Raw genomic sequence first — 27,577 nt, 5'->3', positions numbered from 1 at the left:
CCTGCTGAGTGACCTTGGGTTAGTCACAGTTCTTGAAGGAACTGCTCTCTCAAGAGCAGTTTTTAAAAGAGCTCCCTCAGCCCCACCTACCTCACAGGGTGTCTGTTGTGGGGGAAGAAGGGAAAGAAATTGTAAATTGCTCTGAGATTCTGAGTGAAGGGCGGCGTATAAATCTAATCACTTCTTCCTTCTTTCTTCTTCTGGAATTCTGACACAGCATGGTGGGCACAGACACAAAATGGCTGCCACAGCTTATCTTCAGTCACATGGTGAAGATCCATATGTTGTGGCAGCTGCTACCAAAACAGTTTTTTAAAATCTGCGCAGGCAATCAAATCTCCAATAGCTGCTTAGAAGCCTTGCTAGACAAAAGCCCCACCTGAAAGCCCCAGCTGGTCCAGCACAGTTCCTAAAAACAATTTCTAAAAACCCACTTTCTAAAATCAAACCACATTCTTTTTAAAAAAAAAAAAGTGTTTGCAAGCACCATTACACCCACAGGCACCATTCTTGGAACTCCTGACCTGGGGTTCTCAGCTCAATTATGAGCTCACAAGATGGCAGGCTGCTAATTCGCCAGTTGCCTTCCTTCCTACATGTACAACTGGGCAGAGCTTTTTTAGTAGGAAAAAAACCAGCAGGAACTCATTTGCATATTAGGCCACACCCCTGACATCACCATTGTTCCACATAGGGCTTTTTTGTAGGAAAAGCCCACCAGGGCTTCATTTGCATATTAGGCCACACCCCCTGACAGCAAGCTAGCCGGAACTGCATTCCTGCCCAAAAAAAGCCCTGCAACTGGGCATGCTAATACTGGCTTATCTCATGGTGATGGTATAAGAGTTGATAATGCATGTGAAATGTTTGAATTATTTTTTGGGGGGGAGGGGGGGACTTTCTCCTTAGTGAACATGACTACATGCATGTCTTGATGTTGGCTTCCAGCCACTGTATAAATAGGCAAAGATCATTTGTCAGTCATTCTGGAGAACAGTTTGATACTTTATATTTGGTACTCATCACAATGCAGAAGCAAGAAGAAAAGAGAAGTATCCAATAATTTCAGTGGTCAATAGGGAGAAACTCTCCAGAGGAATGAAGGTATATTAAGCGGAACCAGTTAGCCAAACAAGCTGAAGCCTCCAAGAATAAGCAGCTTCACAGTAACATGTTGGAATGCTGCACCGGACTGGAGCTTCATGCCCAGATCATTATAACATTTACATTATTCTTGGTGGAATTTTGAGTGTGTTCATGCGCCTTCTTGAAACAAGTCCAAGGCTCCACTGCAGCTCCCCCTCACTGAACTTACATTGACTCATAAGATTTCCTGCAATTTTCCTCTCTCTTATTTTCCACCCCACCATTAGTATGTGTCCTAGGATTGTCTGACCTAGATTAAAGAGAAGTCATTGAGATCTAATCCTTTTGTCTCAGTGTGAAGAAGTTTCTCAAACCAAACAACAGATGTGAGGACTTTACTGGTGTGCTCACTTTCTTTATTCATGATGGTGTCTCTATTCTCCTGGTCCTTGTTACAGGCAGCTTAGGGAGCCCTTAAGCCAATGCAGGTGTGTGGGGGACTTCTTGTAATGTTGTGTTCTGTTCCTGGAGTTAGCACCAGTGCTACACAAATGCTGGCACAGATGGCAGGAAGGCTTGGTGCCAGACCAGTGGTTTCTCTCTGACTGGTGCCAGATTTCCTGATGGCGAAAAGAAAGGAGGGAAAGGAGAGCAGAGATGAGGTAAGAATGCTGTGTTTTATGTGTGGTCCCTTGTTGACACAAGATCCCTTTCCTACACATCTGTAAAGGAAATTGTATGAATCCCATGTGCGGCCATCATATGCGATCCATGCACATGTCTGCTTAGCTGTGGTATGGATACTGAGAAGCCACAATTAGCAATAGCTCTTTCCCACTAGGACACATCGGTGCAAAACAGAGGTGCTTGCATCTGTTACCCATGTAGATTCATGTACACACCAAGTTACTTGCAGTTTCTTAGAGATTTGCACCTACAGGATATTTTGTTTTGTATGATGTGGCCCTTAGTTTACTTGACACTCATTTAACAAATTGCAGCATCCCAGGAAGTTACCATAGATTTGTGTTACATTCACTGCCACTGCTACCATTATAAAACTCACTTTTTGACAGGAGACTAGACAAACCCAGTTCTTTCCTTTCTCACCCTCAAATAATTGGTACAGGAAAAGTCCAACACTAATGGCTGGTAACTGCCCTCTTCCTACCCATCCTTTCAATATTCATCATAGCACCAATATGGGCTGGTTCTTTATTTCTCTAAAGTGGCGAGTTTTGTTGATTCTGTAACAACTTGTTGCTTCAGCCCACAGCTCCATGGTAAAAGATATTTGATGTAATTTTTCTTTTTGGTACTCCATCAAGCATGGGCAACAGTTGCAGCAGAAGAATAGGTATCAAGCCCTAGGTCTTCAAGAGGGGCCAAATCTGGCTGCTAAATAGGGTTGCAAACTTCCAGCTGGGGGATGGAGATCACCTGGAGAAAATGGCTACTTTGGAGGGTGAACTTTCTGGCATTACACCATGCTGGAGTCCCTTCCCATCTGAAATTTCACCCTCCCCAGGCTCCACTGCAAATCTCCAAGAATTTTTGGGCTTGGAGTTGACAAACTGACTGACAAGATATGGTCCATTTATGCCATTTCAGAAATAAAATAGACATATTTTTATGCAGGGCTTTTTTGACAGAAAGGGCCCAGCAGGAACTCATTTGCATACTAGGCCGCACACCCCTGATGTCACCATTGTTTCACATAGGGATTTTTGTAGGGAAAACCCAGCAGGAATTCATTTGCATATTAGACCACACACCCTGATGCTAAACCAGCCGGAACTGCATTCCTGTGCGTTCCTGCTCAAAAAACCCCTCTGTTTTTATGACTTAAGAGATTACATATATATGAGATATGGCTTATTCATGGTGGGGTTTCAGTAAACTATACCTAGGCCTGACCTTCTAGAAGCCGTTTGGGTAAGTTACTCTGCTTCATTTCATTTCTTTCAGGAGCCAAATTCTCCCTGCAACGTTTCCTTCCACATTCTGCATGAAGAGGTCAGGCAAAGAGCAGGTTCCGGTGTCCAAAACTGTGAACTATAAAAGTATGTGTGGGAATATTTTTACAAAGCAATTTGAATTTTATATATGGCCAGATGTGAATTTGTAGATTTTATGCATGCTAATCTCAGAAATACTAGCAGTTGAATTTCCCTTTCCACACAATGTCATTCTTCAAGGTCCCCTGTCTCCCAAGAGTGGCCTTTCGTGAATTACAGTTGGCTTCAGTGGGAAGGGGAGGCAAGGAAGTTCCATTCTACTGTTGAAAAAATTTAGTCTTGATGCAACCCAAATCCATGGGCAGAATTCATAGAATCATAGAGTTGGAAGGGACCTCCGGGGTCATCTAGTCCCTGCACAATGCAGGATACTCACAAATACCTACCCCTAAATTCACAGGATCTTCATTGCTGTCAGATGGCCTTTTAGTCTCTGTTTAAAAACCTCCAAGGAAGGAGAGCCCACCACCTCCCGAGGAAGCCTGTTCCACTGAGGAATTGCTCTAACTGTCAGGGCATTCTTCCTAATGTTGAGCCAGGAACTCTTTTGATTTAATTTCAACCCACTGGTTCTGGTCCTACCTTCTGGGGCCATAGAAAACAATTCCACACCATCCTCTATATGACAGACCTTCAAGTACTTGGAGATGGTGATCATATCACCTCTCATCCACCTCCTCTCTAGGCTAAACATCCCCAGCTCCTTCAACCTTTCCTCATAGGACTTGGTCTCCAGACCCTCACCATCTTCGTCACCCTCCTCTGGATCCGTTCCAGCTTGTCTATATCCTTCTTAAAATGTGGTGCCCAAAACTGAACACAATACTCCAGGTGAGGTCTTACCAGAGCAAAGTGATACCATCACATTACGTGATCTGGACACTATACTTCTGTTGATATAGCCCAAAATTGCATTTGCCTTTTTAGTCACTGCATCACACTGTTGACTCATGTTCAGCGTATTATCCTCTAAGACCCCTAGATCCTTTTCGCACATACTACTGCTAAGACAAGTCTCCCCCATCCTATCAATTCATAGTGTGCTATTCACTTTCAGAGCCAGTGTCTTTAAACTCATTGTTAATCACTAGTTGTGTACATTTTAATATTTAAAATGGTTTCTGCAGTGTACTGCTTTGTTGTTGCAATTACATGAATCCTCCATAAGTATTGCATGAGTGTGTATGTCTGACAGCAAAGAGGCATATCTAGGATAAGAACTATCATTGACTTTCTCATTCATCATAGGGTGGCCAGACCGTCCCGGTCTCCCGGGACATTCCCGGATCTGGCCACCCAATCCCGGATCCCGGGCTGCCTATACCGGGACCATTAAAGGTCCCGGTTTAGGCAGCCCAGGAGCCGGTGGGCCGCGCGCGGGGAAGGCGGGGAGTGAGGGAGGGAGCGTCCCTGCGCCTGGGCAGGGCCCCTGCGCACGCGCAGGGACGCTCCCACCCTCACTCCCCGCCTTCCCCGCCCGCGCGCGGGGCCCGGCGGCAGTGGTGGAGGCCTCTCCGTGGCCTCCGCTGGTCGCTGGAAGCCCTCCAGAGACTCTGGAGGGCCTCCAGCGACCAGCGGAGGCCGCGGAGAGGCCACGGGGCACCCGGCGCTGGTCCCGGAAGGCCTTCCAGAGCCTCTGGAAGGCCTTCGGGGACCAGCGCCGGCCAGCGAAGGCTTCCCCGCGGCCTCCGCTGGTCCCTGGAGGCCCTCCAGAGTCTCTGGAGGGCCTCCAGGGACCAGCGGAGGCCGCGGGGAAGCCGCGGGGCACCCGGCGCTGGTCCCGGAAGGCCTTCCAGAGGCTCTGGAAGGCCTTCCGGGACCAGCGCCGGCCAGCGAAGGCTTCCCCGCGGCCTCCGCTGGTCCCTGGAGGCCCTCCAGAGTCTCTGGAGGGCCTCCAGGGACCAGCGGAGGCCGCGGGGAGGCCGCGGGGCACCCGGCGCTGGTCCCGGAAGGCCTTCCAGAGCTTCTGGAAGGCCTTCCGGGACCAGCGCCGGCCAGCGAAGGCTTCCCCGCGGCCTCCGCTGGTCCCTGGAGGCCCTCCAGAGTCTCTGGAGGGCCTCCAGGGACCAGCGGAGGCCGCGGGGAGGCCGCGGGGCACCCGGCGCTGGTCCCGGAAGGCCTTCCAGAGGCTCTGGAAGGCCTTCGGGGACCAGCGCCGGCCAGCGAAGGCTTCCCCGCGGCCTCCGCTGGTCCCTGGAGGCCCTCCAGAGTCTCTGGAGGGCCTCCAGGGACCAGCGGAGGCCGCGGGGAAGCCGCGGGGCACCCGGCGCTGGTCCCGGAAGGCCTTCCAGAGGCTCTGGAAGGCCTTCCGGGACCAGCGCCGGCCAGCGAAGGCTTCCCCGCGGCCTCCGCTGGTCCCTGGAGGCCCTCCAGAGTCTCTGGAGGGCCTCCAGGGACCAGCGGAGGCCGCGGGGAGGCCGCGGGGCACCCGGCGCTGGTCCCGGAAGGCCTTCCAGAGCCTCTGGAAGGCCTTCGGGGACCAGCGCCGGCCAGCGAAGGCTTCCCCGTGGCCTCCGCTGGTCCCTGGAGGCCCTCCAGAGTCTCTGGAGGGCCTCCAGGGACCAGCGGAGGCCGCGGGGAAGCCGCGGGGCACCCGGCGCTGGTCCTGGAAGGCCTTCCAGAGGCTCTGGAAGGCCTTCCGGGACCAGCGCCGGCCAGCGAAGGCTTCCCCGCGGCCTCCGCTGGTCCCTGGAGGCCCTCCAGAGTCTCTGGAGGGCCTCCAGGGACCAGCGGAGGCCGCGGGGAGGCCGCGGGGCACCCGGCGCTGGTCCCGGAAGGCCTTCCAGAGCCTCTGGAAGGCCTTCCGGGACCAGCGCCGGCCAGCGAAGGCTTCCCCGCGGCCTCCGCTGGTCCCTGGAGGCCCTCCAGAGTCTCTGGAGGGCCTCCAGGGACCAGCGGAGGCCGCGGGGAGGCCGCGGGGCACCCGGCGCTGGTCCCGGAAGGCCTTCCAGAGGCTCTGGAAGGCCTTCGGGGACCAGCGCCGGCCAGCATCGGTCCCATCATTGTGGGGCCCAGGGGGCCGGCGCAGCGGCATGCTGAAGCAGCCTGTCGGTCACTTCCAGGTTCCTGTCCTGCATCTTGACCGGTGTTATTAGTGACAGGCTGCTTCGGCGTGCCGCTGCGCCGGCCCCCTTGGTCCCACAACGATGGGACCGATGCCACAGGGACGGGCTCGAAACACTCTATAACCCCTCAAAAGAACAGCAGTCTAGCTCGCTTCCCCCGAGCCCTGCCGCCATAAGCCTCAAGGGGGCTCATTTTGCGGCATCTCCCGGCGGGAGGGTGGCACCCGCACGGGACACATATCAAATGAAAGAGGGGGCGCAGGGCTATCAGAAACAGTCAGCGGAGGGAGTCGGGAGACCACCCCACTGGGGGATCCACACCCCGAAAGTGATGAAGGTGGCGCAGATAGAGCCAACAGAGCCAACAGGACAAAATAAATAGGCTGCATTATGCAGCACAGTTGAGAAAGTGCCTTATCCCATATACTGATGAAGTATATACAGGATTTGAGAACAAAATTGTTTCCGGCGGTGATATTTGGGGGATTTTTGGGGACGTCACAGGAAGTGCTGTGAAGTCACTTCCTGTTTCCGGCAGGTGACGCGGGGGAAATGATGTCACAGGAAGTGATGCCACTTCCTGTTTCCGGTGGTGGCATGACATCACCGGAAGTGACGTCACCGGAAGTGACGTCACTTCCTGTTTCCGGCGGCACACGCGCTTCGCGCGCGCGCACCCCCCCCCCCAGTGTCCCTGGCTGGCCTTCAGACATTATGGTCACCCTACATCAAAGACAATCATGGAACTTTATGGAGAAATAAAATAATATGAATGTAAATTGAAACTAATACATTTTTATGCTTTAGAGCTACTGTTACTACAGTTTCCCAAAGGGACATATGAATACTTCTGCTGAAACAATTTCCACTACGACTGTGACTGAGAATCCTTAGAGCCATTTCATACACTCTGTGGTAATGTATGTTTTATTCTACAGTGGTACGGACTGTAAACATCGCATCAGTTGTGCATGCCTTTGCCCTGTGTAAACAGTGCTGAGTTTACAGTGTGTACCATTAATCACAGCCTAGGAACAGACTTGACCCTACCTTGATAAGAAGGAAGGGCCAAACCAACTGAAGCAAAGAGATGAAGAAAAAACAATGCTGCAGTGGAGGAAAAATATTCCAAGTATCAATAGCCCTATGTGTTTCACACCAAGTATCAATAGTCCTATGTGTTTCGCATCAAGCTTTCTCATTCTCTTTCATGTTTTTAAAACTATGTATATAACCTCCTTGTTAGATTTTCTGGTTTGGTATAGCCAAGAACCATTAATTATTTAGCAGAGTGCACATAGACTTACCAAACCACAGAAGCTTCTCTATTGTGGGTATGTGTGCTGGTAAGATACAAAGTAACATGGAGCCTCTGTACAAACTACTAAGAGTCCTTTTATTTGATGAACCAGTGAAACAATCTAGACCAGTGGTCCCCAACCTTCTTGGTACTGGAGACCGGCTCCAGGTCTGGCCCGCCCACCACAGCCCCAGGGCTGGCAGGGTGGGGGCACCGAATTTTCCCCCACCCCCTGTGGCGCTGTGCAGCCTTGCCTTTTCCCCTGTTGCCATGCAGCCTCGCAGCCCTGCCCCCCTCCCATTGTGGTGCTGGCTTGCCACCCTCCCCTCACAGCACCTCTGCAGTGGCGGGCAACCCGCTGAAGAAGTGGCCCACCGAAGTTTAGCTCCATCGCACTCCACCCTGCATGACAAGGCTCAGGTCCCCCCTCCTGCCACCTTCCCTCTCTCCCTGGCGCTGCAATGCAGCACGGCACTCCGTCATCTCCCCCTTCACTTCTGGTTCCAGGAAGGAGGGGGGAGAAGCATTTTCTCGCACATACTTCAAAGTGTTAGACGGCACGCTGGCCCCATCGAAACTGGCAAGGTCCAGTTTCAGCACGGCTCGGTGCAATCGGAGGGAAAGGGAGGGAGAAGGGGAGGGAGGGAGGGAAATGACAGAGTGCTGCACTGCATTGCAGCACCAAGGAGAAAGGGAGGGCGGCGGCAGGGGGGTGATGAAGGTAAACTCTGTGGTGGTAGTGGGGGGTAGGCAGGCTTCCCAGCCCACTTGCAGACAGCCCGCTGCCCAGTAGTGGTCCCCGGCCGGGGGGTTGGGGACCCCTGATCTAGACTTCAAAGGGATAGTATCAGATAACAGAAAGAAATTACGCTCTGTGTCCTGACCTCTCTATCTTTCCAACTCTCTTGTAATCTTCCTCTGAAATCTGAAGCAGAAGACAGTGTAAAGTTTTCCAAGACCCCTGGACCAAAAAGCAAAGGGGTATTGATATACGGAATAATTTGTCCCCCAGTGCATCATTATCTTTTTCTTTATCTTTCTGACCCTACCGAGCAGGGTCATCAGGTGGCGATAGATGAATTTCCCTGATCAAACTGGAAACCAAGGTGTTTGTGTTTTTCTAAGATTTTTATTGCTGTGTTCATTCCTACAGTCAGTATCCAAAGCCAGTCCCAAATCTCAAAGGTGTCTCTCATTGGAGGAAGCCAAGTCAAAATGTGTGTGGACACCGATGCTTCTTCCTCAGAAATTACATGTTCCATTGGGAGAGGAAGGTTAAGCCCAATGCACCAAGAATTTAAAAGGTCACTCTATGCTCATGATACTGTCCGTAACAGGAAATTATATGGTCAGGTACACCATGTGGAAGGTCCTCAGTGCCTCCAGTGCCTCCTAGGATCTGCAGTTTATGGGCAGCAAGGGCCTGAGAGTCCATGGAGTCTGCATGTGGTAAACAGAACTTTTACAATAATGCAAATCAGCAAGGAAGCACTAGCCTCCAAGCCCAGTCATACAGCAATGGTATGTAGATAAAGGGGCCTAATTCAGATTTAGTCTAGAGTCTGGATTATTTTCCCAGGTAGTCAAAGAATGTCTATTAAATTAATGCACTTTGCATTATGTTTGGAACAGACTGGGTGGAGGGGGGTCCACCTACACCTACCAGATGCTGGCATTACCTCTGTAGCAGTCACCCAAAAATCAGAATCCACATTGCAACCACCGATGGCCCTCAGAAGTATGGAAACATAATTTTCAAACAGTATTCTGTTATGAGCGGTGAAGTCTGGGAGGCCGCCCGGTGAGTAACCATCCCTGAGTGCAAACCTGGAGCCTTAGTTGCATTTCAAGCAGAAATAACAAACATTTGGTATCATCAAGAATAGTGCCTGAGGTGCACTTCCAAGGCAGTTCTGACTGGTATACAGCATGCAATTATTTTTGTGTTGCTGTGAATTTATTGTTGAGCCCTAAGGCAAAAGGCAGATTTGGTTAAAGCAGGTGCAACTTTATGGAAATTCTGTAGAATTGTTCTTTCATTCTTCTTTTTTGTTGTTGTTCATAAATTCCAGGTTGTAATTTCTGCAACCTGGCCCTTGATCACTGATAGCTGGTTTCAATGATTCATTGAAGCTGCCCCCTGTTATACATTTGATTTATGTATTTTAATATCACTTACAAGAGAGACATTATTTTCACTGAGTTATGGAGTAACTGGTTTCAATCTGTGTTTTTTTCACGCTACATGACAGGTTGGCAACATGACTGGATTCTCTTTGCACCTCTCTCCTTGCAAGAATATTGATATATGCCTCAAATAAAGCTATCTTAATGAGATCATTCAGCCTGTTGTGAGGAGAAACAATGTGTAGTTGTGAGAACAGCAAACAAGAATAAAGAAAAAAAATACTATATGAAACACCAATGTGTATTAAAAGGCTATGTTGCTTCTGTACATAGCAGAGAAAGGGCTTAAGTGAGAACAAAAGACAGATACAAGAATGCACATGACTTTGGGGAGCTTATAATATATATAGTAAAAAAAGGAAACAATGTAAATGGAACAGTAGTGGATGCAATTTTGGCCTATTGCTCTATAATTTTTTTAAAAAGTTCTTCCAGGAGTTTTACAGAGCCATCCTCAATGGAGTTATATCCTTCTAAGTCCATTGAAGTCAATAGAGTTTGAAGGGTATACCTCTGTTTAGGACTGCACTGGTAGAAACTTGGAGACCGTCCATTCAAACTGAGTACCTCTTGGAAATAAACCCCTAAGCATGTTTAAGTTTTTCATACTGAATGAAACAAGTCTGAAAAGCTATTTTTTAAAATGCTATTGTTATATAGCCTGCACCACCCATTCCACCATTTAGATGTTTTGTATTCACACAGAAAATCTCTATGGCCAATATATGTACGTGTACATGTAAATATACAGACAGTGGGGGACAGGATGCTGAAGCAATTCCTTCAATAAATGAAAGAAGTAACAAACAATAGGCTACATTTCTCCTTATCACCTCTCATAGTTGCTTTTGTTTCATTTCCTTCCAATACCAAACTGCCCAATAGAGAAATATATCGTTTGGTGTCATATGATGTAGTACCTGGTTATTGCTTGGGAATGGCATAGGCAATTGTACATGTTGATCACCGTCATGTGTCTTTCCTATGAAACTGCCTTCCAAATTGGGGTGTTGTTTCTGCAAGGATTGTAGGGGGGGGGGGGGTACTGCATCAGAAAGACACTGATCTCCTAGCTAGCAGTGTTTTATGGATAAGAATAAAATAAGGCCATGAGGCAGTCACAAAGGTTTAGGGTAGCAAAACCAAATTGCTAAGAAACCTAAAGACAGTAGCTAAAAAAAAAAAAAATGCAAGGAAGATGTAACAGTTCAGTTTTTGACCTGTGATTAGGGTTCGGCATGAACTGGGGAAATGAGCCATAAACCATTACAAACTTCTAGGCACAAAAAACCTGGTTCCATTCATGAGGTTTGTAATGTGCTGGAATGCTGCCTCCCCCCCCACTCCCGCAGCATGCTAGGGACACCAGAATCTCCAGCTGATTTTCTTCTATCGTCCCTCCAAATCTGGTGAGGGTTAGCTTTATGGGGTCTAAGTTATGCCCCCAAAAAAGGTGCCCCCAGGAAAGTGCTTTCTAGGGAAATGACAGATACAGGTTCAGGAGGTTCAAGAGCATATCAACTAGAACCTGTGCAAGCTAGAGTTATCAAACTCATAGGGGGCCTCCTCTGATATTGCTCTACATGCCCTTCAAGTTATGTGTAGATTGGACATAGGGAGTGTGAGTAATGCCCTCCAAAAGAAGATATCAACAGGAAAGTGCTTTTGGTGAAATATCAAGCACTGGTTCAAAAGTGTACGGAATGGACTTCCTGCAGGTTTCACACACTAAACACACAAGGAACCTCACCCTGCCACCAGCTTCTCTACAATCTCTCCAAATTGGGATTGGATTGCATTTCTGAGGTCCTAGTTATGACCCCCCCCCCCCACCAAGTCTCATCAGTGCTCTTTCTGGGAAAGACAGCTGTAGTTACAGGAGTCTATGGAATGGCTTAGAAACAAGCAAACAGTGACACCAAACTCACAGGGAAACTTCACCTGGGCAGACCCCCCCCCCCCCCAAACAGACACTGGAAGATAGACAAGCATCTCCCCTATACTTGCAGCCCCCCTCCCAAGTTTCCAAAGGCAGGTTCTGAAGGACATAAAGGCAGACATCCCCAGACTTTCAACAGGAGCCCCCCAAAGTAACCCCATGACAGCTTGGTAGAGACTGCTGGCAAGCACTGGAAACCCAGAAAGAGATGCCCACAACACTCCTAGGTCCCAGCAGGCCCAAACACTTACATCCCCAGGTTACAGTTCATCCCTAGGTGAAATTTCACCATTAGTGGAACACATTGTACTGATAAGAGATTACCTGTTATGAATTCTACAAATGCAATGGAAAGGGGCAGTCAAACAGGGGCTTGCTTGTACAGGAAGATGTTTGTTGAGGTAGCCCTGTATGAGGGAGGTTGACTTTGAAGAAGGCCAACTCATTCAACCTGGCTGGGCCCAGGTGGAAGCAGTGGGGCCTGAGAATGTCTCCCAAGTGGGAGAACACCCACTCATGCTAGGCACTGATAGGAGTGTTGGAGAGGAGACTTATGATCATGCAAGAAGGTTGAGACAGATGACAGCCTTGCATGACCAGTACTCCAGAGAATCAGTGTCAGAGGGCTCATGGGACTCTGTGAGGTACTCCGTCACTATCACTGCTACCCAATTCTCCACCATTGCACGTTTGGCATCCTTGGTGATGCTGACCTCCCAGTTCACCACTGACAACCAATAGTGGGGCTTCTCCCTGATTGGTCTCTTAGAGGCAGAGGTGCAGGGCTGTGGCTCTTCCTTCTCCTACCCAGCCTCTTCCACCTGCTGTTCCCTCTGGCCACATCTGTTGCCCTGTAGCCTCCACACTTCTTTGCAGAGCTCACACTTCCATTGCATGAGCTCTGAATTCTGGAAAGCGATACTGCCTTTTATTTGGGGGTCACAGATACAGTCCAACTTGTACTCCCTTTCCTTGTAGAGAAGATGCAACCTGGTAGTGATGCCCACCTGCAATCTCTCTGCCAAGGTCCTGACCTGTGGGAGAACAGCCACCCCTTAGGGCCCACTTTCAGTGTGGAGGCTAAGGCCCGGTTGAGTCCTCAAATCAGGGAGACAACTTGTTCCAGAATGGCCATATGCAGTGCTGGAACTAACGTACCAGTGCTAGGCTGGTGCCCCTGGCAAGGAGCTCCCACCCCCCAACTTCCCACCCACATGAGCCCAGCAGTGGTGGGCCCCAGTTGGTGTGTTGGAATGCACCTGCCACTGCCCCACCGCTCCATCGGGAAGGGTCAGGTGGCTCCTTTTTTGTCACCAGCCTCCTCCCTTCCTCGATGGCAACAATGGCAAGAAGAGACTCCTCCAGTCATCAACACAGCCAAGTCAGGCAGGAAGAGGTGGAGCAGTGGTGGGGAGGAGCTGAGAGTGGTGAGGCCAAGTGGGCATGATGCTTCCTTTCCACCATTCCACCTCTTGCTGCCAGCTGTTTTATTTGCACTGGTAGCTCAGCCTCCCATGAAGGTTGCTTGGGCTGCTTGGGCTGCCAGCAGGGAGAGGGTGGGAGGAGGCACCTGGCACACCTGTAGGCCAGGTACTACCCTAGGCAGCTGCCTACCTGGCTTATTTGGATGCACCGGGCCTAGTCATATGAGCTCAGAGCATTTTGGTGGTGTCCTGGAAGTGCTTGAGGGCACATACCATTTGGAACAGGGTCAGCCAATTGTTAGAGCTGATGATGAGCTCCTCTTCCTCATGCAAGATGGTCATGGAGGAGATGACATCCTGCATCATGCTTTTCTGCTTCACCAAATGCAGTCGTGGAGTAGGTGCTGTTTCAGTGGATGGGTAAATCCAGGATGAGCCATTTTCAGGCTCATCCCCTTTCCCCTGCTTCTGCATCTCAAGGGCAGCAGTGTCCCAGGTGGCCTTTACATTGCTCCTCAACCCCAGAACATCTTCACCACCAGGTGAAGCATAAATGCAGGCAGACAATGCCTCTGAGGCACACGTCTTTCACCACTTAGTGCCAGTGTCTACAACCATGTATTTATTTATTTATTTATTTATTTAGAATTTATATCCCGCCCTTCCCACAAGTGGCTCAGGGCAGCTGATGTAGCTATGGATGATGTTGCCACTGCCCACTCACTTTCTCAGGCTTCTCTATTTTATTGTATTTATTAGATTTGATTTATATCCCACCCTCCCTGCCGAAGCAGGCTCTATATCATGGCGGCAATGTTTTGCACGGTGTGTCTGCATTCATCCCTGCACATGGAGCAGAATCACTTTGTAGTCTAGTGGCAGGACTGTCCCCTCCTGGGGCCCCAACAGTCTGAATAGACCAGTGGGCAGTAAGAGAGAGGTAGCCAAGCTGCTGACTGTTCTAGAGGTCTGCCATTGAAGCACATTGTTGGTATGAAACGAATTTTACTTTGATATCAAGGCAGAACTTAGCCAGCCATAAGCCTCTAGAATGACTAAGTTAAAATCATTCTCATTCGGACCGTTTTTATTCACACCCAAAACAAGCAGGCAAGCCTCCCAGGCACTCCTACTCAACATGCCCCACCTTCCTGTAATTTCTAGTATTTTTCCATTCGTCCTGTCTTCATGCGTTATCAGCTTTAGCAAGAAGCTTCTCTGAGGCTTCTTTGTTATCTACTTTTACAACCTTCAATCCACACCCACTGAGACTATCTGCTTCTAACAAACTGTTTCAAACATTGCATTGGACATTCTCTTTTTGAAGGCAAAAATATATTTTCATTTATTATTATAGGGGTATTCATTAATTATTCAGGGGTCCCCCTTCACCATGAAGTGCACAGTTTTGTTGTGCACTCTGGAGAGCTGATCCTTGACCATCACTACCACAGAGTGGTGCATGGCAGGCAAGACTCAGAAGCTTATGGTTCTCTGCAAGGGAACAAAGTACCAGGTTGACTATCGACACGGTCGACCATCGGCTACTTACCCACCACCTCACCGATGTAGGGGTTAGGGGTTTGGCTCTACAATGGCTCTCCTCCTTCCTCGAAGATCGGGGACGAAGGGTGGCAATCGGGGGTGAGCTGTCCCAGAGGCGCACACTAGATTGTGGGGTGCCTCAGGGAGCGGTTCTCTCACCGATGCTATTTAATATCTACATGCGCTCCCTTGCCCAGATTGCCCGGAGGTATGGGCTTGGGTGTCACCAATATGCAGATGACACCCAGCTCTATCTGTTAATGGATGGCCAGCCTGGCTGCATCCCAGGGAATTTGGACCTGGCACTGCAGGCCGTGGCAACCTGGTTAAGGCTGAGTGGGCTGAAGCTTAATCCAGCGAAGACAGAAGTCCTTTGGGCCGGGGTGCTCTGGGGAGGGAAATACCTCTCCCGGTTTTTGAAATACTCTCCTGGTTTTCGCTGGGTCAAGAGCTTGGGAGTTCTACTGGAGCCCTCACTATCAATGGAGGCCCAGATAGCAGCCACTGCTAAGTCAGCCTTCTTTCATCTAAGGCGGGTAAGGCAGCTGGCCCCCTTCCTAGAGCGCCAGGACCTAGCAACAGTAATTCATGCAATGGTCACCTCGAGACTGGATTATTGTAATGCCCTCTACATGGGGCTGCCTCTGTGCTGAACCCGGAAACTGCAGCTGGTGCAGAACGCGGCGGCTAGGCTGCTATTGGGGCTCCCAAAATGGGAGCACATACAGCCAGGGCTGCACGGACAGCGCTGGCTACCAGTTACATACCAGATTCATTACAAAGTGCTGGTCATTACCTTTAAAGCCCTATATGGCCAAGGACCTGCCTACCTGAGGGACTGTCTTTCCCCATATGAACCCCAGAGAGCACTGAGGTCAGCAGGGAAGGACCTGCTGACTATTCCCGGGCCGAAGGAAGCAAAACTGCAGAATACCCGTACTCGGGCTTTCTCCGTCATGGCTCCACACCTATGGAACCAGCTCCTGGAGGAAGTGCGGGCCCTGCAGGACTTTGACCGATTCCGCAGGATCTGCAAGACCATCCTCTTTGGTGAAGCCTTCACCGACTAAAAACTGAGAGACTGCTTAAATGATTTTGTCATCTACCGGAATAGCACCAAGATGTTAATTTTATTGTTTTACTGTTTTTAGAATTTTAATTAATTGTTACCTACTGTTTAAATCATTGTATAATCTGTTATATTGACCAATGCTGTTAGCAACCCTGAGGCTGCCTCGGCAAGGAGGGCGGGATATAAATAAAATGTAGTATTATTATTATTATTAAGCTTATGGTTCTCTGCAAGGTAACGAAGTACCAGGGAGCCAGGTGCTACAGCAGCTGGCATAAGGCTACATCCTCCATGAGGGAAAAGGGTTGGCTATCCATAGCAATCATCTTGTTGATGAGGTGAGTGACTGCTTCCTGGGCCCTCTACATAGCACTTTTGAATGGCACTGTTGGTGTCCCCTGGGGCATGACCTCCTGAAGGGTGGCCCATCTTGATGTCCCACCCATGGCACCCTGAGTGTGGGAAGCCTTTCTTGGAGGGGCCTCCTGCTCCCCTTCTGCTTTTCCCTGCTATGAGAGAGTGGGCCTCTTCTTTCTCTCACTGGCCACTGCTCTTTCCTTCAGTGACATCAGTTTGGGGTCCCCTTTGCAGGTGCTTGTGGAAGATGGAGGAGGACAAGTGTTGGGGGTTTGTATCCCTCCAGACAGGCCTCGGATTCAGCAGGAGCTTACAGGAGCACAGCTTCTGAACCTTTCTGACAGTTACACCTCCTCCTTCCCACCTTGTCCACTGAATAGTAGGTACAGCTGCATAACAATCCCTGGATGAGCTCCACCACCTTTTTTTTTTCCTACAAAACGACCCCTGCCTGCAGACATGGGTGTGGCACACCTGGAATTCTGCCACAGAGGGGTCACTGCAGAGAGTGCAGAAATATTTCCAAACTGTGGCCTGGAAATGGGGCTTTATGATTGAAGAAGGTGGGAGACACAGCTGCTTTCTGGTGCTGGGCTGGAAGGAGCCACAAAGGGGTGTACTGGAGTGGGAAGCAGCAACAGGGAGTTAGGATGTGGAAGGAGAGGATGTCAGTGCTGTCAGTCCTCCTCTCCAGAGAGTGTTAGTTAACTGCTGGTGTCTCTTTTGCCTCTGCGGAAAGCCCCAGGAACAGTTCAGGGGAAAGTGGCTCTGAGACCCTGGTGATGTCCTGCTAGGGCTGGGCTCCAGTAGACTGGCAAGATGAGTTTGGTGCTGGGGATGGGGGCCCATGGTATGCAGAAGGTGAAGGACCTGTCCACACCATGATAGGCACTCTTTGCACCCACTGTCACCTTTATGGCACACAGAGGTGTTCACAATCAGGAGGGGTTTGAGGGTATAAATGTGGGTTCTCAGCCGAGGCACCCAGTAGCTAAGCCCCTCTGTTTGGCATGAACAGAGAGACAGGATGGCTCAGAGCCCTAAGTCCATTTAACACCCAAACCCTACCAAGAGAGAGATGTTCATAATCAGGAATAAATGAATGTGCTTAGCTTCTAACAAATCCTCTGCATCTTTATCTAACTGCCAACACCCAACAGAAGAGAGGAAGTGGAGCCGAGCTGAGGGTCTATATAGTATTTGGTCCCATAGAGCAGAATGGGAACTCTTTTATTGGCAGCCAGCAGTGTCTGTTGGTGTTTTCAAGACTAGAGAATTCCACTCTCCTGTTGCTTTAAAATGTTGTAAATATTTTGACTGAGCAGAGACTGACTGTCTGGAAATGTATCCATTCATGTACTGCCACAACCACTTGAAAGATCGTGGAAAGTTCATGCTGGTTGACTTGCCATGAACTTCATTTTGCAAACCACAAACCTGCCAAATTTCTCCCAAACTATACAACCCCAAGTTTAAGACCCACCAGATATGTGAGGTCCAGATTTAAAAACTGCGTTGGCACTGATTTCAACTAAGTTTCAGTTTCTTTAATTTATGTTGCTAGAAACAAAACAGCATTGGAAACAAAAAAGCTGAGCTATTTTTAAGCTTTCAGTTTTAATCAAATGTGGTGTAAAATGGAGGATGAATATAACCATAGTGAGATATATGGTAGTCTTCTCTATCTCTCAATGTCAGCCCTACTTGTTGTAATATCAACCTTTAATTAAATAATATTCTGATTATGTCCATACGCTATGTTTAGAGATTGTGGTTAGGATCACATTATTTTGATGGCAAATTCATATAATTACTCTGAGAGTGAGCAACACCAACAACCTCTTTGAATTTTAAGAATGCTGATTTTCTTGCTTCTAAAAGCCCGACAATAGAGATTCCCATAATGACAATTCATGCTTCACTTAATGTTGCAAGCTTCAGTTTTCAATGTGAAATATCTTGTTCTGCAGATCACCTCCTACAGGTGACCATTTTTGCCACTGTACCTCACAAGATTCTTGTGATGGGAAACCCTTTTCATGGAGAGCAAAAGCTTTAATAAAACCTCTTGGCTCATATTTCTTTGGTCTAGTTTGCCTCAGCTTAGTACAAGTCACACCATAATTATCACACATCTGGAATTAAAGGCATTATATATTTTCATTTATTTTGCTTCATTTATATTCTGCTTTCCTCTTCAATGGGGATCCAAAGTGGCTTACATTATTCTCCTCTCCTTCATTTTATGCTCACAAGAATACTGTGAGGTAGGTTAGGCTGAAAGCATGTGTCTGACCCAAGGTCAACCAGTGGGCTTCCATGGCAGACTGGGGATTCAGACCTGGACTAAAGCCTTATAAATCTTAGTCCAGTGCTCTAACCATGCTGATAAATATCCATTTAAGCAACCTCTAAAAGCTCCTAGCAAGCAGAATTTGGCTGCACAATTTTCCCTGGGAGCAGTGAAATAAAAATAGTGCTTTGACAGATATTAGTAACACTGCATAACATTCAGTAAAGATCATGGCAACCCAGTCAGTATACAAAATACATATTTAGATTTCAAAAGACAGGTTTTTCATTGGATTGGATGGGTTCAACATAAATTAAAAATCTAAGTATTTTCATGTGAGAGAAATATCAAACAGTTGAGGCGCCTTTAAGATCAACCAAGTTTAATTCTGGGTATAAACATGGAGAAATGACATATGGGCCAGAGGCTTTAAGACTTTCAGTCCATCATCTTAGCAACAGCATTACACAAGCTACCAAAGTAAAGAGAGGGTGTCCTTTTCCCCCAAGTAAACTGTTTTAGATTAACTGTTCAGATGAATTTAATATCTATTGTATGTGTATGCTAAAGCAAGGTTGGCTCTGTCCTGGATAGCCCAGGCTATCCTGAACTCAATAGATCTTGAAAGCTAAGCAGGCTTGGCCCTGGGTAGTGTTTGGATGGGAGACGTTGACATTTGAACTGGCCTTTGAATAGCCACATCAAAGCATCAAGAGAAAAGGTTTGGCTCACTTATAAGCAAGAAGCTAGTCAATGTCAGTTCACCTGGCTAACATGTACACAGTGAGGTTCTCAGTATCAGTGATGGCCAGCATTTGGTTTCTTCTCAGTTCCCTACCAACAATGCTACCTCTCATGGTGACAGCTCTCAAGGGCTATTGAAGGGGCTTTCCTGACTGTGATCATTTTCTGGGAAATCCCATTTCATCAGATTTTCCTATTTTTTAAAACTGACAGACTATAGAGATTGTACTCAGCCCATAATGAAAAACAGGATCAAGCCACATTAATTAGCATGAAGGGTGTTGTGTTGGAAAGAGTCAGTGTACAAGACAAAGAGAGCCTTAGCATTCTTCTTTCTGGTGAGTACTTGAGTCTTCTGTCCTGTTACCAATCCCTGGAGACAAAATCTGGCTAACATGTGGAAAACTTTAAGTAGTATTTGCTCAAAGGACAGAAGGGATCAGCTGATTTGTGTAGCCTGCACACTTTTTGGAATCTGTTGGTGTGTGTATCTGCCAGGAGCAAAGCTATTTTCAAATAAACAGTGGTTGGCAAAGAGACACGTGGAGCATGTGAAGACATGAATGTGCCCATTTACCAGAAAAGAAATCAAAGGCATCTTATTAAAATCCATAAAGCAAAGCAAGATTTCTGGAATAACCATTGTACTTTGTGGGCTGAGAAAGAATGTAGTTGAAAATTAAAGTCAGCTGAAGAGGGAAAAAAAACCTAACAGTTGTCAAGATGTTAAAAAGAGTGTTTACGCAGATGGAGATGTAATTCTGAAGTATTCTGAGAACAGCTAACAACCATGCTTGCCAGCTTAGTCTCCATTTACCCAACACACCTACATGGCTGCCACCTGGTAACCATGGCTAAGGATGGAGTTGGGCTACCATGTTGACTTCTGTTGGACTTCTATCAATATAAGCAGAACTGGTCACACATTCTCTGGCTAGGGAAAGCGCCACCAGCTGAATGACTGCTTGTCATAGTCCTACTAATCTTATTTGACAACCCATTTCACTGAACACATCTGCAATGTACATGTATGTGTAGTTCCTGACAGATATTTGTGTTCCTATCCAAAGGAATATTTGCTTCAGATTTATTTGAATTATTTTCAATTCAAGAGAGATTTCAGAGACTTGTCTGAGCTCAGATTATTCTCTCTCTCTCACCACAAACACACACGAACACACTTCAGTTCAGACTGCTGCTTTGCATAATTTGTATATATATGAAACAAATATTTTGTAGGCAAAAAAGGTTACAAAATCTTTAGTCCCAAAAATTGTCAACAATGACAATGGACCATGAATAGAGATAGCATGTAAAAATCACATTTTCACAGTCGCACTGAAAAATGGCTGCATGATGTTTGTATTCTGGATACTGGAGCTGTTATCATTGTATTGACTTTTCTCAGGGTGAAGCCTGAAGGACTGCTTTAAAATTCCTCTCTATTTTTGCATTTCAGCTCATCCTAGAACAGTAGTTCAGTGCATCATTATGACATAGCATTAGGATCCAAAGCATGACTTTGCTACCAGTGGAAAATCCTCTGGCCAAATCTCTTCTCAGCCATTAACTTCATGGGTGGCATTCAGCAAGGCACTGCCTCTCAGCATTACCTCACCATCTGTGGCTTAAGGAGTAATTCTTGTTTACTTTAGAGGATTGTTGTAAGGATTACTGAGATATATGGAGGGAAAGCCATGCTCCAACCAAAATAACAAAGAGTCATGTGACACCTTAAAGAATAATGATTTCATCTAGATGATTATTTGCTTTCCTACAAGGAACAGTCAGTACCAAAGGGAAATTATTATGCAAAGCTTTGGACTTTCAGAGACTCTGGCTGACTGGACATGATCTGGGTCAAATTCTTTGCCAAATATGATGTGCAGTGAGGTCCTGAGTGCATTAACAGAACAGAGCTACTGGCTATATTGATATCTTCTCATGAGAAATGCTGTTTAAAAAAAAATTAATTGCAACTCCTCCCTAGATAACGAAGATGAGTTCCCCTGGAGAAAATGGGCGCCCTGGAGGGTGGGCTCCATGACAACACACCCCGCCGAGGTCCCTCCCCTCCCCCAAAGTCTGCCCTTCCCAAGTTCCACCCCCAAATATCCCAGAGTTTTCTTTTTTTCTTTTTAAAAAATAAATGTATTGACTTTTTTAAAAAGTACATACAAATGAAATAAAACATTTGGTTGAATGAGGAAAAGGCAAATAGCTTTGGCACAAATAAAGTATTATAAACATAGAAGAGATAGGTTAGATAGAGAAAGGAATAGAAAGAGATGGATAAGAAACACAATTAGAATATATAAAACTCCAGTATGAAGTAAATTGAGTTTTGTTAAGTAAGTAATATATGGAAGCCATTTTGTAGCATACAGTACAGTAGGAGTTTTGTCTTGGTTTATTTTAGTCTTCTATTTTTTCCATGATACAGGATTCTCAAAGCTTGGATCTCCAGTTTGCAGGAGATGGAATTTTGTTGGTTTTCCACTTACTGGCCAAGTCTAGCTTCACTGCGGCTAACATGATAAGTATCAGGTGATGAGTAGATGATGGAATATTCACTTGGTCCCAACAGTTAAGGAGGATGACTGTGGGTTTAATGGGAGCTGTATCCTATCATTTTTTGAATTTCAGAAACAATTTGACTCCAAAAATAATGGACTGATGGACAGGTCCACCAGCAGTGAAAATGTGTGCCCTCTGAGCCATAGCCTTTCCCACAAAGACCACCAGGGAAGTTTACAAAATGCTATTAGAGGCCCACTATAGAGTATTCAGTATTTTCTCTCTAATGGGTCAGGGGAAGAGCACATACTTTGCAAGTGCCAAGACCTAGGTTTAGTCCCTGGTATTTGCCATGGAAAGATCTCAAGTGATAAGTCTTGGGAAAGACTTTTCTCTTCCTGAGAGCCTGGAGACCTGCAACTAATCAGAGCCAGCTAGTAGAACTAGACCTATGGTAGAACTCGATAGATTGGTGGTCTGACATAGCATAAGTTAGCTTTATATTATGGCTACCAAGTTTCCAGAAAGCAGGAAAATCCAGTATCCTATAAAAAGTGAGGAAAGAAACCTGTCCCACCTCAGCCTAGATAGGTTTGCCAGCTCTAGGTTGGGAAATTTCTGAAGATTTTAAAGGTGGAGTAGGGTTGCAACCCCTAGTTGGGGGTGGGGGATCCCCTGGTTTGAAGACCTGCTACCTCCCACTTCAAGGCTATCAGAAAGCAGGAGAGGGGGAATGGCCACTGGGTGCTCCATTACACCCTATAGAGACTGGAGGGAAGCATTCAAAAAGCATGTGGTCCTTTTAAATGTGACAGCCAGCTCACCCAGAACTTGCTTCAGTGTTTGATTGTGCTTCTTCCCTCCCCTCTCCCAGAGCCTCCTAGTAAGGCCCCCTGCCAGCTTATCAGCCTCACCTGGCAACCCTAATGTGGAGTCTGGGGAGGAATTTGGGGCTCTGGAATACCAGCAGGAAAGGAGATTTAACTTTAAAGGGAAGCTAGTCATCTCCTTTCCTGCTGTTTCCTGACTCTCCCAGACCCTCCCTGGAATCAAGGAGAAAGGGGGAGGTGGAGAGGGATCTCCAGCAGCCAATCAAAGCCATACATATGCAAATTGCAACATTCATGCAGCTTTGCAAGGCTGTTGTTACTGCTGACTGGGCTATACCAGCCCAGCTAATAAGCGACTTTGTTTGCTTGCATTCTGCCAATGGAATGCAAGTAAACAATGGGCGTTTTCGCACTGACCTTATGCCGGAGCGACGTACCTCTTCACCGCGCAGCGTCTGCGCGGATTTCGCACTAATTGCTCCGCAGAACCTGGAAGAACCACAAAGTCCCGCAGCTTTTGCGTCGCAAATGTAAATTGCCAAAAACCAGTTTACATTTGCGACGCAAAAGCCGCGGGACTTTGCGGCTCTTCCGGGTTCTGCGGAGCAATTAGTGCGAAATCCGCACAGACGCTGCGCGATGAAGAGGGACGTTGCTCCAGCGTAAGGTCAGTGCGAAAACGCCCAATATTCTCTATCCAATTACAGGGCAGTGTTCTTTTTGTTGTTGTTGTTTTAAAAAAAACTACTCTGTTCATGACCAGAGAACATTTAAGGAGTCTGCCTAGGCTGGACTCCATTGTTGGCTGGCTTTTGGCTGAGAGAGAGACCTGTGCTGCTCTGGCCCCTGGCTTTAGCTGCTGCTGCTGCTGCTGCTCTCTCTGTGTCCCTTGGCCTTCCTGGTGGATTGGTCTCTGGAAAGTGACTGAATAAAATATCTAAAGGTAAGTTTTGGGGTGATTCTTTTTTCTTTTCTTTTCTTTTAGAAAATAGGATTTAAGGCAAGTGAAAGGACTTTTTAAAAGTGTCCCTTTACTTTTCCTGTTTTGGGTGGGTGGCTTCCTTGGAGTGGGTTAAGGTTCTGTTGGGGTGGGGGTGGGGCTGACCTAATATTTAGTGCAAATTTTAAAAGTTTGTTTTTAAAGTGTTATTAGCAGTAGCATTTAAGATATTGTGTTGTGAATTATCTCCTTTTTGCTGGGTAGAGTGGCTGGATGTTTTGTTCACTGTTCACTGTTGTTGTTGATCACATTTTTTTGGGGGGGGTGGGCAGCTGTTGTGTTCTTGATAGTGCTGTTGATTGATTTAGGGGTTTTTTTTCTTCACTGTGCGAGTTGTTGGTCTTGGACCTAAAGTCCCTTTTTTTCATTCTGGTTGTGTCTTTGGGAGGGAGTTGGTGGTGAATGTGGGGTGGGTTGCTTTTCACTGTGTTGTTCTAACTGTGCAGTTTTGGTTCTGCCCTCTTTTCCTGGGGGGCCTGTTATGGTCTTGCTGTGTTATATTGGGCTTCCTTTGGTTGCCTGAGTTGAGTTTGTTGCATATTTGATCAGGTTCAGGTTTAGTTGACTTTGAATTTGTTTTTTGAGGGGTGAGAGTGTTGCTGCTGGCCTGGGTTGCTGCTCTAATCTGTTCCTCGGTTGTTTAGAGCTGTTGTACCTTTGTCTGATTATTTTTCCCCTTGAATTCCCTTTGGCTTGTTGGCTGGGGTGAGAGAGGAGAAGGACTGTGGCAGTGTTCTGGGTTAGTGTGAATTGATTGTATGGTTCATTAGGTAAAGGTTAGTGGTCTTGTTCTGCCCCTGTGTTACCTTGATTCTCTTTTACTGTAACCGATTTCCCACTCACCTTACGCCACTCTCACGTTCGTCTTCTCAGCAAGGCTTCCTTCCGATTTCACACTATCTGCCTTGGGGCTGCAGCAAACATCGACGTTTTCGCACAGCAAACAGAAACCGCTAAAAACTAGTTTCTGTTGGTTGTGCAAAAACGGCAACACTAGCTGCAGTGCTGGGGTAGATAATATAAATCGGAAGGAAGCTGCGCTGAGAAGACGAATGTGAGAGCAACGTAAGGTGAGTGGGAAATCAGTCTGTGTTTCATTAGAGTTTTGTGGCATCTGAGAGTGTTTTTTGTTTGACTAGGGCCACCAAATAGGCTGCCCTACTAATAAGGTTGTTTTTAGGAACTGTGTTCTTCTTTTAAACAAGTCTAAGTAATCAAGTTTAGGGCTTCAGTTTCTTATCAACTGAGTAGACCAGATTGGGGACACTTTCAAAAGAGTGTAGGTTTCTCTAAAATGCAGTGTAACTAGGGCAGCAGAGGTTCCATTTAAAAGAGACCAGGGTGTTTGTGCATTTGACCTTCAGCCACTGAAGGGTGATATACTTTTACATTCCATAGGGTGAACCACAGCCACAGCTTTTCTCTAGTTATAGGGGACACCTGATTTCTACTTTGCAAGGAAATCTGGTTTGTCCCAGACTCTAGTCAGGAAAAGTTTAACAAAAAGCACGCCAGTGCTTCTAACAAGGTTTGCCTTCATCTGAAGGTAGTCTTTAAAAACTCTAGCCAGGAAGAGACAGGATCAGTTTCTTTAAGCAGACCACTCAAACCTCCCCCTCCCCCAAAAAAGGACAGATTAGGGACCTATAAAAAACAGATTTTTAGTGGGAGGGTTTTAAAAAAGAAATTGGGTTCTCTTTGGTTCAGGGTTCAGCATAGTGTTAGGTGTGTTAAAAACCTTGCTTTCAGACAAGGTAGAGTTTGGCCAAAGGGTGACATGAGTGGCAGGAAGCAAATGCAGAAGGGCCTTGGGGGCAAGGTGTGGGAGAAGACTAGGGGGGGGGGCGGGATGAGGAGAGGGGGAGGGGGAGACTGCAGTCCCCCCACCCATCTGTGCATAGGAGCACTTCACAACATCCTTTCACCACTCTGAGCTCTGGTCATAGAGGTGTAATGAAGAAGCTCCACCCTGGGCTTTTCATTGCGGTTACTGCTGGAGCGGCCTCAGCAGAGGTGCCTGTAGGTGCTGGCACTGGGCAGGTGTCTGCTGCACAGGCAGTACCTCCTCCAGCTGATGTTGCTTGGCCTTCCTTGGAGCTGAGCTTTGGGGACAGTTTTCTGTCCAAAGAGATCACCCCAGGGAGGATGCAGAGTATGATGGTGTAGCTGGAGAGGAAGCTGGCCAAGGATGACCAACTCACTTCTTCAGTTCCTCTGGGCACCAGCAGGCCTTCTGGGGTTGGTCAGGAGGGGAGGCTGCAGGGGATGGAAGGGGAAGAGATAAGGATGCACTAGGTGCCACCATCTCAGCCCCCTTGAGTACTTGGCACCCTCGTAGAAGAAGAAGATTACAGATTTATACCCTGCCCGTCTCCCTGAATCAGAGACTCAGAGCGGCTTACAATCTCTTATATCTTCTCCCCCCACAACATACACCATGTGAGGTGGGTGGGGCTGAGAGGGCTCTTACAGCAGCTGCCCTTTCAAGGACAACCTCTGCCAGAGTTATGGCTAACCCAAGCCCATTCCAGCAGGTACTAGTGGAGGAGTGGGGAATCAAACCCGGTTCTTCCAGATAAGAGTCTGCACACTTAGCCACTACACCAAACTGGCTCTTTCAAACCACCATGAGCAGGACCATTATACCACCTGTCTTTAGGGAGACAAGGTCTGTGGTGAAGAAGCATTTGTCCCATGTTGCTGGGGGGGGGGGGGGCTGTTCACCTCTGATCTCTGGAGCTCCCAACATGAGCATAAAGGGTATCTCTTCTTGACTGCACATTAGTGGCAAACCAGTGAGCTTCAGGGTGGGGTGGCACTAGCAGTAGGCAGGGCCAAGACTGCCGGGCTGACTATAGCTGGGCTTTGCTGCACACTGAACCAGATGATGTGCCGCACATGGCAGACAATCTCAGAGCAGTTAGTGGCAGTTAATGGAGTGGGTAGGCAGGGACATCACCATGGACTTTGTGGTGACAGATGGTGGCTCAAACATTAAGGCAGCAGCCTAGCATCAGGGCCAAAAATGTCTCCATTTCATGGCCCATCTTTGGACTTTGAGAGCGAATGAAGTGAGCACCTATTTGTACCTGCTGCATCCTCTCTTAGTCCTCTTGGGAGGTTGGCTGAAAATGTTCTCCCAAAAATGACAGTGGTAACTGCAGCTAGAAGTGGGTAAACATATTAAACGTGACCAAAAAAGCTGCAGTTTTGGATACTGGCAGGGTTAATAATGTGCCTGAGAACTAAGTGTCACTTCAGGACACCCTTAAGGCCAACATAGTCTGATTTCTGTGAAAAACTGAGAACCAAGCAACTTAGTTCTTAATTCTTATAGAAGCCAATATCTCTTTTATGTCCTGGGGGTCCTATTGTGTTGACTGGTCTCTCAGTTTTGTTGTGATAGAAAAAGAATGCTTCTCTCTGGGAATGTGCCATGCCAGAACCAAGACATAGAATCATAGAGTTGGAAGGGGCCTCCAGAGTCATCTACTCCAACCCCCCGCACAATGCAGAAAACTCACAAATACCTCCCCCTAAATTCACAGGATCTTCATTGCTGTCAGATGGCCATCTAGCCTCTGTTTAAAAACCTCCAAGGAAGGAGAGCCCACCACCTCCCAAGGAAGCCTGTTCCACTGAGGATCCGCTCTAATGGTCAGAAAGTTCCTCCTAATGTTGAGCCGGAAACTCTTTTGATTTAATTTCAACCCATTGGTTCTGGTCCTACCTTCTGGGGCCACAGAAAACAATTCCACCCCATCCTCTATATGAAAGCCCTTCAAGTACTTGAAGATGGTGATCATATCAGGCTAAACATGCCGAACTCTTTTAGCCTTTCTTCATAGGACTTGGTCTCCAGACCCTTCACCATCTTCATCACCCTCCTCTGGACCCGTTCCAGCTTGTCTATATCCTTCTTAAAATGTGGTGCCCCAAACTGAACACAATACTCCAGGTGAGGTCTTAACAGAGCAGAGTAAAGCAATACCATCACTTCACGTGATCTGGACACTATTGGACATATGGCCATATGAAGCTGCCTTATACTGAATCGGACCCTTGGCCCATCAAAATCAGTATTGTCTACTCAGACTGGCAGCGGCTCTCCAGGGTCTCAAGCTGAGGTTTTTTCACACCTATTTGCCTGGACCCTTTTTTGGAGATGCCAGGGATTGAACCTGGGACCTTCTGCTTACC

This window comes from Heteronotia binoei, chromosome 5 (genome assembly GCF_032191835.1).
Source record: "Heteronotia binoei isolate CCM8104 ecotype False Entrance Well chromosome 5, APGP_CSIRO_Hbin_v1, whole genome shotgun sequence".
NCBI classification, from domain to species: Eukaryota; Metazoa; Chordata; class Lepidosauria; order Squamata; family Gekkonidae; genus Heteronotia; species Heteronotia binoei.
Note: the sequence above shows the minus strand (reverse complement) of the source record.